The 14,581-nt window shown below is 42.0% G+C and overlaps 1 protein-coding gene across 3 annotated transcripts in view; it reads left to right on the top strand.

The window, feature by feature from the left end:
• Nucleotides 1–86: 86 nt before the first annotated feature.
• The window catches only part of SF3B1 (splicing factor 3b subunit 1), a 59,079-nt gene continuing 44,584 nt past the window's right edge, over nucleotides 87–14,581 (top strand). For all 3 annotated transcript variants that reach the window (XR_011502959.1, XM_014845963.3, XM_070508292.1), the window contains exon 1: nucleotides 87–217. The gene's annotated coding sequence lies outside the window, so the exon portion shown is untranslated. The remainder of the gene's footprint in view (nucleotides 218–14,581) is intronic.

Genomic DNA, 14,581 nt, shown 5'->3' with positions numbered 1-14,581 from the left:
CCCCCCCCCCCCCCTCCCCCGCCGCCTTCGAGTTCCCGCCGCGCGCTCGGGCGCCTTGCGTGAGACTCGCCGCCGCCCGCCCCGCCTCCCGCGCCGGAGCTCTTCCCGGATTCGCCCACGGCTGCCGTGCTCTTGGGAGCTGCTTCCGCTCGCCAGGCCCGGCACGTGAGCCCCGCCCAGGGGCGGGAGGGAGCCCGAGGGCCTGGTTGTCAACCAGGTAACTCTCCGGGGTGGGTGGTGAGCCGCTCCGCCGTCGCTCCCGGCTGCGCGGTCTGGCCGCGGAGCCCTGCTGTGACGACGGCCTGATACGGGCCCTGCCGCGCTGTCCCTGGGCGTGGTGCGAGGGCCACGCAGGGTCACGCCCCCGGGGACGGGCCTCGGTGCCCTAGGCCTTGGGCCTGCGTGGCCGGCCACCTTGTTAACTGGAGTTCGTGGATGGTTTGCGTTTCCCTTATTCCCTACAAAGCCGACGCCTTTGCTTTGATTGACCCGTTTCAGAAAGCAGTCAGTCATCAAGTCCTGATGTTCTTTCCCTCCGTTTGTTAACCTTTGTACAGCATAGCTTCCTGTAAACTGTAAAATGAGGGTAGCCATGCTATCTACTGCATACAGTTTTGAGCAGTAAATGAGATCGTTGGTTAAATGTAGTCAATAAATATTTATTGGGCACTTCTGGTGTTTTAGATGCTGGGTAGGTGAACAAAAGTCCTTACCGTCATGGAGCTTATATTTTAGTGGGGAAATCGACTAGTATATAATACGGTGTCAGATAATCATGGGCTGTAGGAAAAAACGAAAGCAGGATAAGGTGGTGGAGAGGGGTAAGGTGGGGTGCTGTTTTATATAGGGTAGTCAGGTGGGCCTCTGAGGAAGTGATACTGAACAGAGGCCTAAATGAAGTGAGGAAGTGAACTATGTGAATATTTGGGGGCAAAGTAACTTCAGGTAGAGGGAACAGCAAGTGCAAAGGCCCCAGACAGGAACAGTCTTGCCCTGTTTTATGCAGAGCAGGGGCTTTGCATCACAGTGAGGGAGGAGGAGAGGGGTAGGAAACGAGGTCAGAGGTGGTGAGGGCTTTATCATAGTGCCTGGGAGGCAATGGGACCAACTTTGGATTGTATTCTAAGTGCAAGGGGAAGTCATTCAAGGTTGAGGGCAGAAGAGTGACTTGATCTGATTTATATTTACAGAAATTTTCCAGCTGCTGTGTGTATGTGTGATTATTATTTTCTACTCTTGCTTTGTTCGTTGCAGTCATCCCCTACTGGATGCTTTGTGGAATGAGTTGAAATCACCAGCTACAAGTTTTGTCAAACACTTTTCTGTATATATAGCACAGGATGTACATGTTGATTGAGGTTATTTGTAGCTGCATCCAAACAATTCTATATCAGATTGCCTTCAGAAACACAATCCCTGCTCTTCTTGCTTTAAATCTTCAATATTTTCAGTAAGGTCTTCCTTTAGAACTCATTTTCATCATATTTTACCCCTGCTCAAAAAAAAACAGTGGTAGGGCCAGCCAGGTGGCATAGTGGTTAAGTTCGTGTGCTCAGCTTCAGTGGCCCAGGGTTTGTGGGTTTGGATCCTGGGTGTGAACCTACACACCGCTCATGAGGCCATGTTGTGGTAGCGTCCCACATACAAAATAGTGGAAGATTGGCAACAGATACTAGCTCAGGGCCAATCTTCCTCATCAAAAAAAAACAAACTACAGGGCTTACCAGGTGTCTACAAAATATAGGCATTACACTGCCACCTCCTACTAAATTCTATTTCAAACTATTGGTATTGTTAACTAAAAGGCTTGTTAAACATATTTTTCAGTACAATACATGACATACTTATGTACTTAATATAAGGCCTTCTTTTATTAAATTCACCAAACATTTTCTTATTCAACTCTTCAGACATATGAAAACACCTACTGAGTTGAGTCACCCAATTGAATAGTTTCCAAATAAAAACATTTTTAAGGGAAAATAAAGGAATCTTTGTAACATGACAGTGTATAGTACTCATTTGACTTCTCAAAAGAAAATGTCATAAGCTTAAGGGTGATAAACTCTGTTTCAGTTTCAGTAGATGACACTGCTTCTATAAACTGGGGGTTAAAACGTCTGTCTGTACAATATGAAAAGATGGGTAGTAAAATTAAAGCCCAGCAGAGCAGAGACCTGTGGGAAACAGTATCTTAAGAGTGCAAACCAACTATACTGTCAAAAATATATTTGACACAACACTGCAAATTAGGCATTCTTGCCAAAATAATTGTATCTGAATCTGGTCAAGCTTTTAGATATGCCGGTTTACACCGGGGATAGAAAAACATATTACATGACACCAAGGGTCTACCATCTGCCAAATACAGAAAGTGGGAAATTCTGCAGGACAAATGACCCATTTTCTTCAACAAATAAATGTCAAGTAAAGAAGGAGGAAGTGGAGAACTCTTGTAGGTTTACAAAATTCAAGAGGCTTTATTTGGATTTTGTTTTGAACAAACCAAATATAAAAAGACATATACAAGACTGGGAAATTGAACTGAAATCTCTACTTCAGTAGAGATTCATACGGAAGATTTTACGAGTAAAATATGTCTGATTTGCTTTAAAATAATCCACTGGGAGTGGAAGAATAGAGTGGATGAAACAAAATTGATCATTTGTTGATAATTATTGAACTGAATTATGGGTACATGGGAAGTTTATAATAGTATTATATCTAATTTTTATGGATGTTTGAAATCTTCCATAATAAAACTATGTATAAATATATTTAGTTCCTGCCTTTCATGTGATCTTTCCAAATGAAATCCTCCTGATTGACTTCCACTTAGAATCATACTGTTTGACTTTTTGCTCACGTCAGAACCCCAAATATAGACTGAACAAAACCAGAAAGGCTTCAGGTAAATAGAGATGGCTATGACTTTGTGTTAATACTTTTTTTAATCAACCCTATAGTCAAAACAAATATAGGCTGAATTTTAACCACAGAACAAGACCTTTACCTGAACATCACTTATGTTTTTTTTCCTGAAATAAAGCAAGCTTTTAAAGTTAACACTCTCATTACTGGCAGCTTTTAGATCAGTAGAATAATCTTCCCAGCATGCTCAATGATTTCATACAGGGATTACCTTTGTAAAATGTTTGGTTGAAAGAACACCTTCCTTGACTGAATCAAGAACTAAGTTACAAGAGGCCAGTGCTATTACAGATGTTAGTTTCTGATAAAAATTGGACTACCAAAGGGGATTAACTAGACAATTTGCCGTTACTGAGTGGCCATGTCAGTCAGAGACCAGTCAGGAAAAGTACACCAATCATTTTAAACAGGAAATTAAATATAAGGATGTTCTTAAACAGGAATTGGAGAACTATCGTGACAAAAATGGGATACTGAGATAAGAAAGCAATAATAACCACAAGGAGTAGGTACCACCCCACGTACCCAAGACCACCAGTAGTTTTGATGATTTGCCAAGGATTCACAGGACTCAACATATAGTTGTGCTCATAGTTATGATTTATTACAGTGAAAGAATACAAAGCAAAATTGGTTAAGGGAAAAGGAGCATGTGGGATGTCTGGGGGAACCAAGTGCAACCTTCCAAGGGTCCTTTCCCAGTGAAGTCTTGGAATCATACAGGACATGCTTCATTGTTCTGACAAGTTCTGACAGTGTGTGTGAAATGTTGCCAACCAGAGAAGCTCATAGAGACTCAGTGCCCAGGGTGTTTGTGGGGGCTGATCACATAGGCACCCTCTACCTGGCACGTAGCCAAATTCCAGACTCCACAAGGAAAGCTGATGTTCAGCGTAACCTACATTGCTTGCACAGTTTAGGCACAGCGAGACAGTTCTGGGAACCTGAAATCCAAGTTCCCAAATGTCAGCCCAAGGCCAACCTTGTAAGCAGGTCTTTCGAAGGATAGCTGGCAGGCCTGTCTCTTCCCCGCAACGCTGCTCTGGGCTGGGGGAACAAGGAAGAAGTTGTGGTTATTCAAACTTAGAAACTTGGTGGAGGGGTCCTGCAGTGCTGGACCCTGATCTCTGAGGTGAGGGCACTGCTTGGCTGGTGCTAGTGCCTAAGAAGTGTGGAGGAGCACACCCCCTACTGCCAAACCCCACAGAGCTTGGACTCGCTCTCTGAGGAGGAAACACTGGTTGATATGGGTGCATCTGAGGCCTGTTTGAATCAGTCCTTCAGCACACATTTACTAAGACCTTAGGAAACAAGTTTAGGAATGTTAAGCTACTTGCACAAACTAGCAAGCAGTGCAGCCAGCCAGTAAACCCTTGTTTTCTGACTTAGAGTCAGAATGCTCTTTTATGCTGTATGACTTCTTTTTTGAGGAAGACGAGCCCTGAGCTAACATCTGCTGTCAATCTTCCTCTTTTTTCTGAGGAAGACTGGCCCTGAGCTAAGATCTGTGCCGATCTTCCTCTACTTTCTATGTGGGACGCCTACCACAGCATGGCTTGCCAAGCGGTGCCATGTCCACACCCGGGATCCAAACCGGCAAACCCCGGGCCGCCAAAGTGAAACATGCGAACTTAACAGCTGCACCACCCAGCCAGCCCTGCTGTATGACTTCTTGAAAGATGTAGCAGCAGCATTGTAATACTGAAATATTACAACTGTTTTTTGAAACAGCTCAATCAGGGGCCAGCCCCGTGGCTGAGTGGTTAAGTTCACATGCTCCGCTTTGGCGGCGCAGGGTTTTGCTGGTTTGGATCCTGGGCGTGGACATGGCACCACTCATCGGGCCATGCTGAGGCGGAATCCCACATGCCACAATTAGGAGGACCCACAACAAAAAATATACAACTATGTACTGGGGCGCTTGGGGGAGAAAAAGGAAAAATAAAATCTTTAAAAAACCCAACTCAATTAGAGTTAGTCCAAATTAGAAATCTGAGCAAGTGATTCAAACTAGAAATTTGATCATGAGAAAAAAAGATGATTGACTACCCTGGGAGGGCCAGAAAGGATGACAACATAGTTTAGAGGCTTTTCTCGGATTTCCAGACCCAGAAGTTTTTAGTTCAGGGCACTCAGAGTTTATCAAGAAAGCAGATTCTTCCTGGTTGTGTGACCAGCCTCTTATGTAATTCTGGAATTCCTCTTTTGCTACTCCCTGCCACCCACTGTGGCATCTAGCCCCACAGAACCGCTTCTAGATCCTCTACAGACACCATGGTGTTTGTTGACTACACTGTCCTCTCACCCTAGGAATTAGACATAGGTAGCATGGTTTGATATTTCTGTACAGTCCTCCTAGAATACCACAAACATCTCTCTAACTACTCCGAACACTTTGTATTATAATTGCTTCTATGTGTCTTTCTCCTTGACCTGGACTATAAAGCAGCTGAAATATTGGAGTTCTGTGGGTTTTTTTTTTTTAAGTGTATCACTGCAAATTTTATTCAGAAACCCGTCTTTGTTTTTTTGCTTTGCGTTTTTTTCTGGGAAAGAATCACCCCAAGCTAACATCTGTTGCCAATCCTCCTCTTCCTGTCCTTTTATTTTTTCTCTTTTTTCTTTTCCCTTTCTTTCCCTTTTTTCCTCCCCAAAGCCCGAGGACATAGTTCTATATTCTGGTTGTAAGTCCTTCTAGTTCTTCTATGTGAGCTGCTGCCACAGCATGGCTACTGACAGAACCTGGGCCGCCGAAGCGGAGCACACCGGACCCCAACCGCTAGGCCATGAGGGCTGGCTCACTATCTTTTTTTTAATATTTTGTTTTTCCTTTTTCTCCCCAAAGCCTCCCGGTACATAGTTATGTATTTTTAGTTGTGAGTCCGTCTAGTTGTGGCATGTGGGTTGCCGCCTCAGCATGGCCCAATGAGCAGTGCCATGTCCGCACCCAGGATCCAAACCAGCGAAACCCCAGGCCACCCAAAGTGGAGTGCGTGAACTTAACTACACAGCCACGGGGCCAGCCCCTGTGTTTTGTTTGTTTGTTTGTTGTTTTTTGAATTTTTAGTGAGTTAATGATAGGTTACAATCTTGCGACATTTCAGTTGTACATTATTGTTTGTCAGTCATGTTGTAGGTGCACCCCTTCACCCTTTGTGCCCACCCCCCACCCCATCTTTCCCCTGGTAGCCACTAATCTGTTCTCTTTGTCTGCATTTTTAAATTCCTCATATGAGTGGAGTTGTACAGAGATTGTCCTTCTCTATCTGGCTTCTTTCACTTAACATAATTCCCTCAAGGTCCATCCATGTTGCAAATGGGACGATTTTGTTCTTTTTTATGGCTGAGTAGTATTCCATTGTATATATATACCACATCTTCTTTATCCAATCATCTGTTGATGGGCACTTAGGTTGCTTCTATGTCTTGGCTGTTGTAAATAATGCTGCAATAAACATTGAGGTGCATAGGACTTTTGGAATTGCTGACTTCAAGCTCTTTGGGTAGATACCCAGTAGTGGGATAGCTGGGTCATATGGTAGTTCTATTTTTAGTTTTTTGAGGAATCTCCATACTGTTTTCCATAGTGGCCGCACCAGTTTGCATTCCCACCAGCAGTGTATGAGGGTTCCTTTTTCTCCACAACCTCTCCAACATTTGTTACTATTAGTTTTAGATATTTTTGTCATTCTAATGGGTGGAAGGTGATACCTTAGTGTAGTTTTGATTTGCATTTCCCTGATGATCAGTGATGATAAACATCTTTTCATGTGCCTATTGGCCATCCATATATCTTCTTTGGAGAAATGTCTGTTCATGTCTCCAGCCCATTTTTTGATCGGGTTGTTTGATATTTTGTTATTGAGTTGTGAGAGTTCTTTATATATTATGGATATTAAGCCTTTGTCAGATGTATGACTTGCAAATATTTTTTCCCAGTTAGTGGGTTGTTTTTTGTTTCAATCGTGTTTTCATTTGCCTTGAAGAAGCTCTTTAGTCTGATGAAGTCCCATTTGTTTATTCTTTCTATTGTTTCCCTTCTCTGAGAAGGCATGGTGTCCGAAAAGATCCTTTTAATACTGATGTCAAAGAGTGTACTGCCTACATTTTCTTCTAGAAGCCTTATGGTTTCAGGTCTCAGCTTTAGGTCTTTGATCCATTTTGAGTCTATTTTGGTGAATGGTGAGAAAGAATGTTCAATTTTCATTCTTTTACATGTGGCTTTCCAGTTTTCCCAGCACCATTTGTTGAAAAGACTTTCTTTTCTCCATTGTATGCCCTCAGCTCCTTTGTCAAAGATAAGCTGTCCATAGATGTGTTGTTTTATTTCTGGGCTTTCAATTCTGTTCCATTGATCTGTTCACGTGTTTTTGTACCAGTACCATGCTGTTTTCATTACTGTAGCTTTGTAGTATCTTTTGAAGTCAGGGATTGTGATGCCTCCTGTTTTGTTCTTTTTCCTCAGGATTGCTTTAGAAATTCGGGGTCTTTTGTTGCCCCATATGAATTTTAGGATTCTTTGTTCTAATTCTGTAAAGAATGTCATTGGGATTCTGATTGGGATGGCATTGAATCTGTAGATTGCTTTAGGTAGAATGGACATTTTAACTATGTTTATTCTTCCAATCCATGTACATGGAATGTCTTTCCATCTCTTTATGTCGTCATCCATTTGTTTCAGAAAGACCTTATAATTTTCATTGTATAGATCTTTCACTTCCTTAGTTAAATTCACCCTGAGGTATTTTATTCTTTTTGTAGCCATGGTGAATGGTATTGTGTTCTTGAGTTCTTTTTCTGTTAGTTTGCTATTAGAATATAGAAATGCTACTGATTTATGCAAATTGATTTTATACCCTGCAACTTTGCTGTAGTTGTTGATTACTTCTAAAAGTTTTCCAATGGATTCTTTGGGGTTTTCTATATATAAGATCATGTCATCTGCAAACAGCAAGAGTTTCACTTCTTCCCTCCCTATTTGGATTCCTCTTATTCCTTTTTCTTGCCTGATTGCTCTGGCCAGGACCTCCAGTACTATGTTAAATAAGAGTGGTGATAGAGGGCATCCTTGTCTCGTTCCTGTTTTCAGGGGGATGGCGCTCAGTTTTTGTCCATTGAGTATGATGTTGGCTATGGGTTTGTCATATGTGGGCTTTATTATGTTGAGGTAGTTTCCTTCTATGCCCATTTTGTTCAGAGTTTTTATCATAAATAGCTGTTGGATCTTGTCAAGTGCTTTCTCTGCATCTATTGAGATGATCATGTGGTTTTTATTCCTCAGTTTGTTGATGTGGTATACCATGTTGATTGATTTGCGGATGTCGAACCATCCCTGTGTCCCTGGTATGAATCCTACCTGATCATGATGTATGATCCTTTTGATGAATTGCTGAATTCTGGTTGCCAAAATTTTGTTTAGAATTTTTGCATCTATGTTCATCAGCGATATTGGCCTGTAGTTCTCTTTTTTCGTGCTGTCCTTGTCAGGTTTTGGTATCAGTGTGATGTTGGCCTCGTAGAATGTGTTAGGAAGTGTTCCATCCTCCCTAATTTTTTGGAATAGCTTGAAAAGGATAGGTGTTAAATCCTCTCTGAAAGTTTGGTAGAATTCTCCAGGAAAGCCATCTGGTCCTGGGATTTTATTCTTTGGGATGTTTTTGATTGCTGTTTCAATCTCTTTCCTTGTGATTGGTCTGTTGAAATTGTCTGCTTCTTCTTGAGTGAGCTTTGGGAGGTTGTAGGAGTCCAAGAATTTATCCATTTCCTCTAGGTTATCCATTCTGTTGGCATATAGTTTTTTGTAATATTCTCTTATAATCTGTTGTACTTCTGCGGAGTCTGTTGTTATTTCTCCTCTTTCATTTCTGATTTGGTTTATTTGAGCTTTCTCCCTTTTTTTCTTTGTAAATCTGGCTAGGGGTTTGTCAATTTTATTTATCTTCTCAAAGAATCAGCTCTGTTTTATTGATCCTTCCTACTGCCTTTTTCGTTTTAATAGCATTTATTTCTGCTCTGATTTTTATTATTTCTCTCCTGCTGACTTTGGGCTTTGTTTGTTCTTCTTTCTCTAATTCCGTTAGGTTTAGTTTAAGATTGCTTATTTGGGATTTTTCTTGTTAAGATGTGTCTGTATTGCAATGAATTTTCCTCTTAATACAGCTTTTGCTGTAACCCATATGAGTTGGTATGGCATGTTATCATTTTCATTGCTTTCCAGGTATTTTTTGATTTCTTCTTTAACTTCTTCGATGATCCATTGCTTATTCAATAGCGTATTGTTTGGTCTTCACATCCTTGTGTCTTTCTCAGCTTTTTTCTTGTGATTAATTTCTAGCCTTATAGCATTATGATTGGAGAAGATGCTTGTTATTATTTCAATTTTTTTAAATTTGTAGGGGCTTATTTCCCAACATATGGTCTATCCTTGAGAATGTTCCATGTGCACTTGAGAAGAATGTGTATTCTGCTGTTTTTGGATGAAGTGTTCTATATATGTCTATTAAGTCCAATTGTTTTAGCTTTTCGTTTAGCTCCACTATTTGCTTGTTGATGGTTTCTCTGGATGATCTGTCCATTGATGTGAGTGGGGTGTTGAGGTCCCCTACTATTATTGTGTTGTTTTTAACGTTTTCCTTTAGGTCTGTTAATAGTTGCTTTATGAACTTTGGTGCTCTTGTGTTGGGTGCATAGATATTTATAAGTGTTATTTCTTCTTGATGAAGTGTCCCTTTGATCATTATATCTTGTCCCTCTGTGTCTCTCTTTACCTGCCTTATTTTGAAATCCGTTTTGTCTGATTTAAGTATTGTGACACGTGCTGTCTTTTGTTTGCTATTAGCTTGAAGTATTGTCTTCTACCCCTTCACTCTGAGCCTGTGTTTGTCCTTGGAGGTGAGGTGTGTTTCCCGGAGGCAACAAATTGTTGGATCTTGTTCTTTAATCCATTTTGCCACTCTGTGTCTTTTTATTGGCGAGTTCAATCCGTTTACATTGAGGGTGATTACTGATGCATGAGAGCTTAATGCTGTCATTCTGTCGCTCGTTATCTGGTTTTCCTGCGTTACCTTTGTTTCTTGTCCTGTGTGTTTTAGCCTACCCATTGACTTCTGCAATTTCTTATGCTGGGTTTCTTAGATTTTTCCTTATTTATGTTTTGTGTTTCTGTTCTCTTTTTTAGTTTAGTGGCTAGCCTGAAGTTTGTATTTAGAATCTCGTGTATAATATAGTGCATTTTCTGGTGGTCTCTTACTTACTTGGCCTAGACGGATTTAGTCCCTTTCCTCTTCCCCTCCAAAATTATTATTTTCGTCTCTTATTCCAACTTGTGTTATGAGTTTGTGGTTAGAGTGATAAGATCGTCTTTGCTTTGGTGACTTCCTTCCCTTTATCCTAATGCTATAGTTGAATATTTGCTATCCTATCTGGTTCTATCTATTTGTCTCCCCACTCTGGTTTGTGACCCCTTTCTCCCTTTATTTCTTTTTTCAGGTATGAGAGCCTTCTTGAGGATTTCTTGTAGTGGAGGACTTTTGGTTACAAATTCCCTTAACTTTTGTTTGTATGGAAAAGATTTAATTTCTCCCTCATATCTGAAGGATATTTTTGCTGGATAGAGTATTCTTGGCTGAAGATTTTTATCTTTTAAAGTTTTGAATATGTCATTCCGTTCTCTCCTAGCTTGTAAGGTTTCTGTAGAGAAATCCGCAGAAAGTCTGATAGGAGTTCCTTTGTAGGTTATTTTCTTCTGTCTTCCTGCCCTGAGTATTCTTTCTTTGTCATTCATTTTTGCCATTTTTACTACTATATGCCTTACAGTAGGTCTTTTTACATTAACAAATCTAGGAGATCTGAAAGCTTCCTCCACACACATTTCTCCCTCAATCCCTAGATTTGGGAAGTTCTCTTCCATAATTTCATTAAGCACACTTTCTCCTCCATTTTCCTTTTCCACACCCTGTGGTATTCTGATAATTCTTAAATTGGTTTTCCTCATTGAATCTGCTATTTCTCGGAGATTATTATCATTCTTTTTAATTCTTAGTTCTCTTTCTTCCTCTTTCTGGAGCCATTCAGCCTGTCTCTCTTCGATTATGCTAATTTTCTCCTTTATGGTGTCTACATGGCCATTCACGGAATCCGTATTCTGTTTTATCTGATCCATTGTATTTTTCATCTCTGATATTTCTGATTGATTCTTCTTTATAGTTTCTATCTCTTTTGTGAAGTAATTCCAGAACTTGTTGACTTGTTTCTCTATATTTCCCTTTACCTCATTGAGTTTTTTGATGATAGCTACTCTGATTTCATTTTCACTTAGTTTACCTATTTCCAAGTCCTCAGGACCTACTTCTGTGTTTTTATTGCTTTCCTTCTGGTCTGGAGCTTTTATAAATTGCTGGATGGTAGAGGAGCTGTTTTTGCGCATGCTGCTATTATTTGGTTGCAGTTACAGTCTGTCGCCCCTAGATGGAGGTTGAGAGCCTTGTGTTCTGAGCCCTCCACCTTGAGCTGTGATGGCGGGCATGCACTGTGGGTTGGGGGAGGAGGGTCACTTTCTCTCGCGGGCTGACCTGGCTTCCAGTCAGCTCTCCCTCTCTGGTCTCCCAGGGCCCCGGCTTGATGGGGTCCCTGCACACAGAAGCTTTCCCCAATTAGCAGGTTTCCACTGCACAGGTGGTGGGAGTCCTGGATGATCCCTGGACGTGTGGCCCCTCCCCAGCTCCTTCCCTCACCCGCGGCAGCGATCCCAGTCTCTAGGGGAGGGAGTGAAGTTCTCTCTTACCTCGTTCCAGCTCCTCCAAGGGCGGCTTCAGCCTCTCTGACCTCTGTCATTTTGCTGCTGTGGGTCTCTGACAATCTCTGTATTAGAGTTACTGGTTGAAATTCAGTTGTTCCAAGTTGTACTTGTAGTTTGGAGGGGAGAGAGTCATCCCAGGTCAGCTTACCCTGCCATTTTGCTGATGTCACCAATCAAACCCTCTGTTTTGTTTTTTAATATAGCTGTCTTAGTAGGGATGAAATGGTGTTTCATTTTAGTCTTGATTTGCATTTCTCTGTTGGGTAGGGATGTTAAACATCTTTTCATGTGCTTATTGGCCATTTCTTTATCTTCTTTGGAGAAATGTCTATTCAAGTCTTTTACCCATTTTTTAATTGTGTTGGATTTTGTTGTTAAGTTGTAGGAGTTCTTATATATTTTGGATATTTAATCCCTTATCAGATATATGATTTGCAAATATTTTCTCCTGTTCTATGTGTGAGATAATAGAAATATATATTGGTCTCCGTCCCTGGTTCCTGGGTACAGAGCTCCTAAAAACACTTGTAAATTCCTAAGTGATAAGAGCACTAGGAGTATCTCTTGTTCTAATATTTGGTCTTTGACCCTATGCCTGACACAGGATTTCTAAATCCCCTATAAATTCCTAAGCAATAAGAGCACTACAAGCATCTTTCATTCTATTGAGGCGACTGAGTGGGCTTCTGGATGGCTCCTCAATGGAGACTGGTCACCAGAAAGACCAAGCCATGATTAGAAGCTTGGGATTTTCAGCCTTGCCCTCCACTTCTCCAGAGAGGGGAGAGGGGCTGGAAATGGAGTTAATCATTGATCATGCCTGTGTGAGGAAGCCTCCATAAAACCCCAATAGTGTGTGGTGCAGAGAGATTCTAGATTGGTGAACACATCCACATTTATTTCTTTTTCTGACCATGGAACAGTAGGGATCTGTCTGCCTTCTCCCAGAATTCAGATACAGATGAGAAAAGAGGCTTTGATATGCGGTGCATGGTAGCAGGCCACTTGTAAAGAATTAGCAGCTCTTGGGCTCCACTTCAAGCTTCCTGAATCACTCTGGAGTTTGGGTTCACAGCCTGCACTTTTAAGAAGCTCCTCAGGGGATCTGGGTGCTCTTAGAGTTTGAGAATCTGCATTAGTGGGAGAGAAAGGAGGTTTCAGAACTGGCAGCACAGGCGTGTGCCCTCCCTATGACCCCCCCTACTCCCCCCACCTTGCCCCCTGCCAAATTCCACAGACAGAGATTCCTAGAAAGGCATAACCATTTATAAATTGCAATGAAGGAGAAAGAGAGACTTTAAAAGTTATTTTCAATTAGTCACCATTCCAAGAAAGCAAATGTTTTTTGAGAATTTTGGGAAGGGGCATTTGCCAACCCATGTGCTACCTATGTACTATCCATGTACTTGAAGGTCAAGAGAGCAGGACCAGTGTGTCCCTCACTCCTCACTACTGCTTCAAGACCACTGTTTACCCACCTTTTTGTGAAAGACCAAATTTCTTTGAGGTTTATATCCTTAGGGGATAGTGTCATCTCTTTCTGGCTGCATCACTGTCATCCCATGGAGACACTTGTGTACACTTGTAGTCGATGCTATATGATGGGCTGCCCAGAGACCCTTCTTTCTCCCCTCATAACCAGAGCTGTTGGGAGTTCTGTCAAGGACAGCTCTCGGATGCATCCCTTTCTGGGGATTGCTTGTAGTTAAAAGAAAGCTGCCTCTCCCAAGGTCATGCCCTCTTCCTGGGGAAGCGCACACCCCAAATCTTATTGATATGGGAGTATAAGAGCCCAACTTTCTTGCCTCAGTTTAGGACAACTGTGAAGGGCCATCTCATCTCCAGAGTTCCCCACAGAATTGGTTAAGGTCTTTGTTGCAACTGTGGCAGGTCAACTTCTTCCTCTTCCTAGTTATTTTTTCTTCTTTTTCTTTTTCTTTTTTTAAAGATTGGCACCTCAGCTAACAACTGTTGCCAACCTTCTCTCTTTTTTTTTTTTTCCTGCTTTTCCCCCCGCAAATCTCCCCAGTACATAGTTGCATATTTTAGTTGTGGGTCATTCTAGTTGTGGCATGTGGGACACCGCCTCAGCATAGCCTGATAAGTGGTACCATGTACGTGCCCACGATCCGAACCAGTGAAACCCTGGGCTGCCGAAGCAGAGTGCTTGAACTTAACCACTGGGCCACGAGGCTGGCCCTGTCTTCCCAGTTCTGATTCCTTCAGTGCCTTAAAGGTGTTGATCCTGAGAGGATTCCCTGACAAACTTATTGCATGCAGATCTCCACCTCAGAGTCTGCTTCATAGGGAACCCAACCTGTGATTCAAGAAAGAATACACTAAAATGGGGTTTTGAGCTCTGGATCACGTGCAGTCTGGCTGGCAGTGAGGACCCTCTCACTGGTGATGGGCGAAGCACTAATAGCTCCTGTTGTGATCTTGGGAGAAAGACACTGAGAGCTTGGAGTGATTAATCACTAATTAAAAGTTGTGTAAAAGCTGGAGGGCATCCTTAGTAGCATATAAAGAGAGTTTCATTGTCTGCAATAAAAAAGCTGATGGTCAGGTCCAGGACTTAACATTAAGAGTAACAGAGTTCCAGGGGGTGGCCCAGTGGCGTATTGGTTAAGTTCGGCCTTCTGCTTTGGCAGCCTGAGGTTCACTGGTTTGGATCCCGGGCACAGACCTACACACTGCTTATCAAGCTGTGTTGTGGCAGGTGTCCCAGATATAAAACAGAGGAAGATTGCCACAGGTGTTAGCTCAGGGCCAGTCTTCCTCAGCAAAAAGAGAAGGATTGGCTGTGGATGTTAGCTGAGGGCTAATCTTCCTCACATACACACAAAAAGTAAC

Source organism: Equus asinus, chromosome 4, assembly GCF_041296235.1.
Source record: "Equus asinus isolate D_3611 breed Donkey chromosome 4, EquAss-T2T_v2, whole genome shotgun sequence".
NCBI classification, from domain to species: Eukaryota; Metazoa; Chordata; class Mammalia; order Perissodactyla; family Equidae; genus Equus; species Equus asinus.
This window is presented reverse-complemented; position numbering and strand designations above follow the sequence as displayed.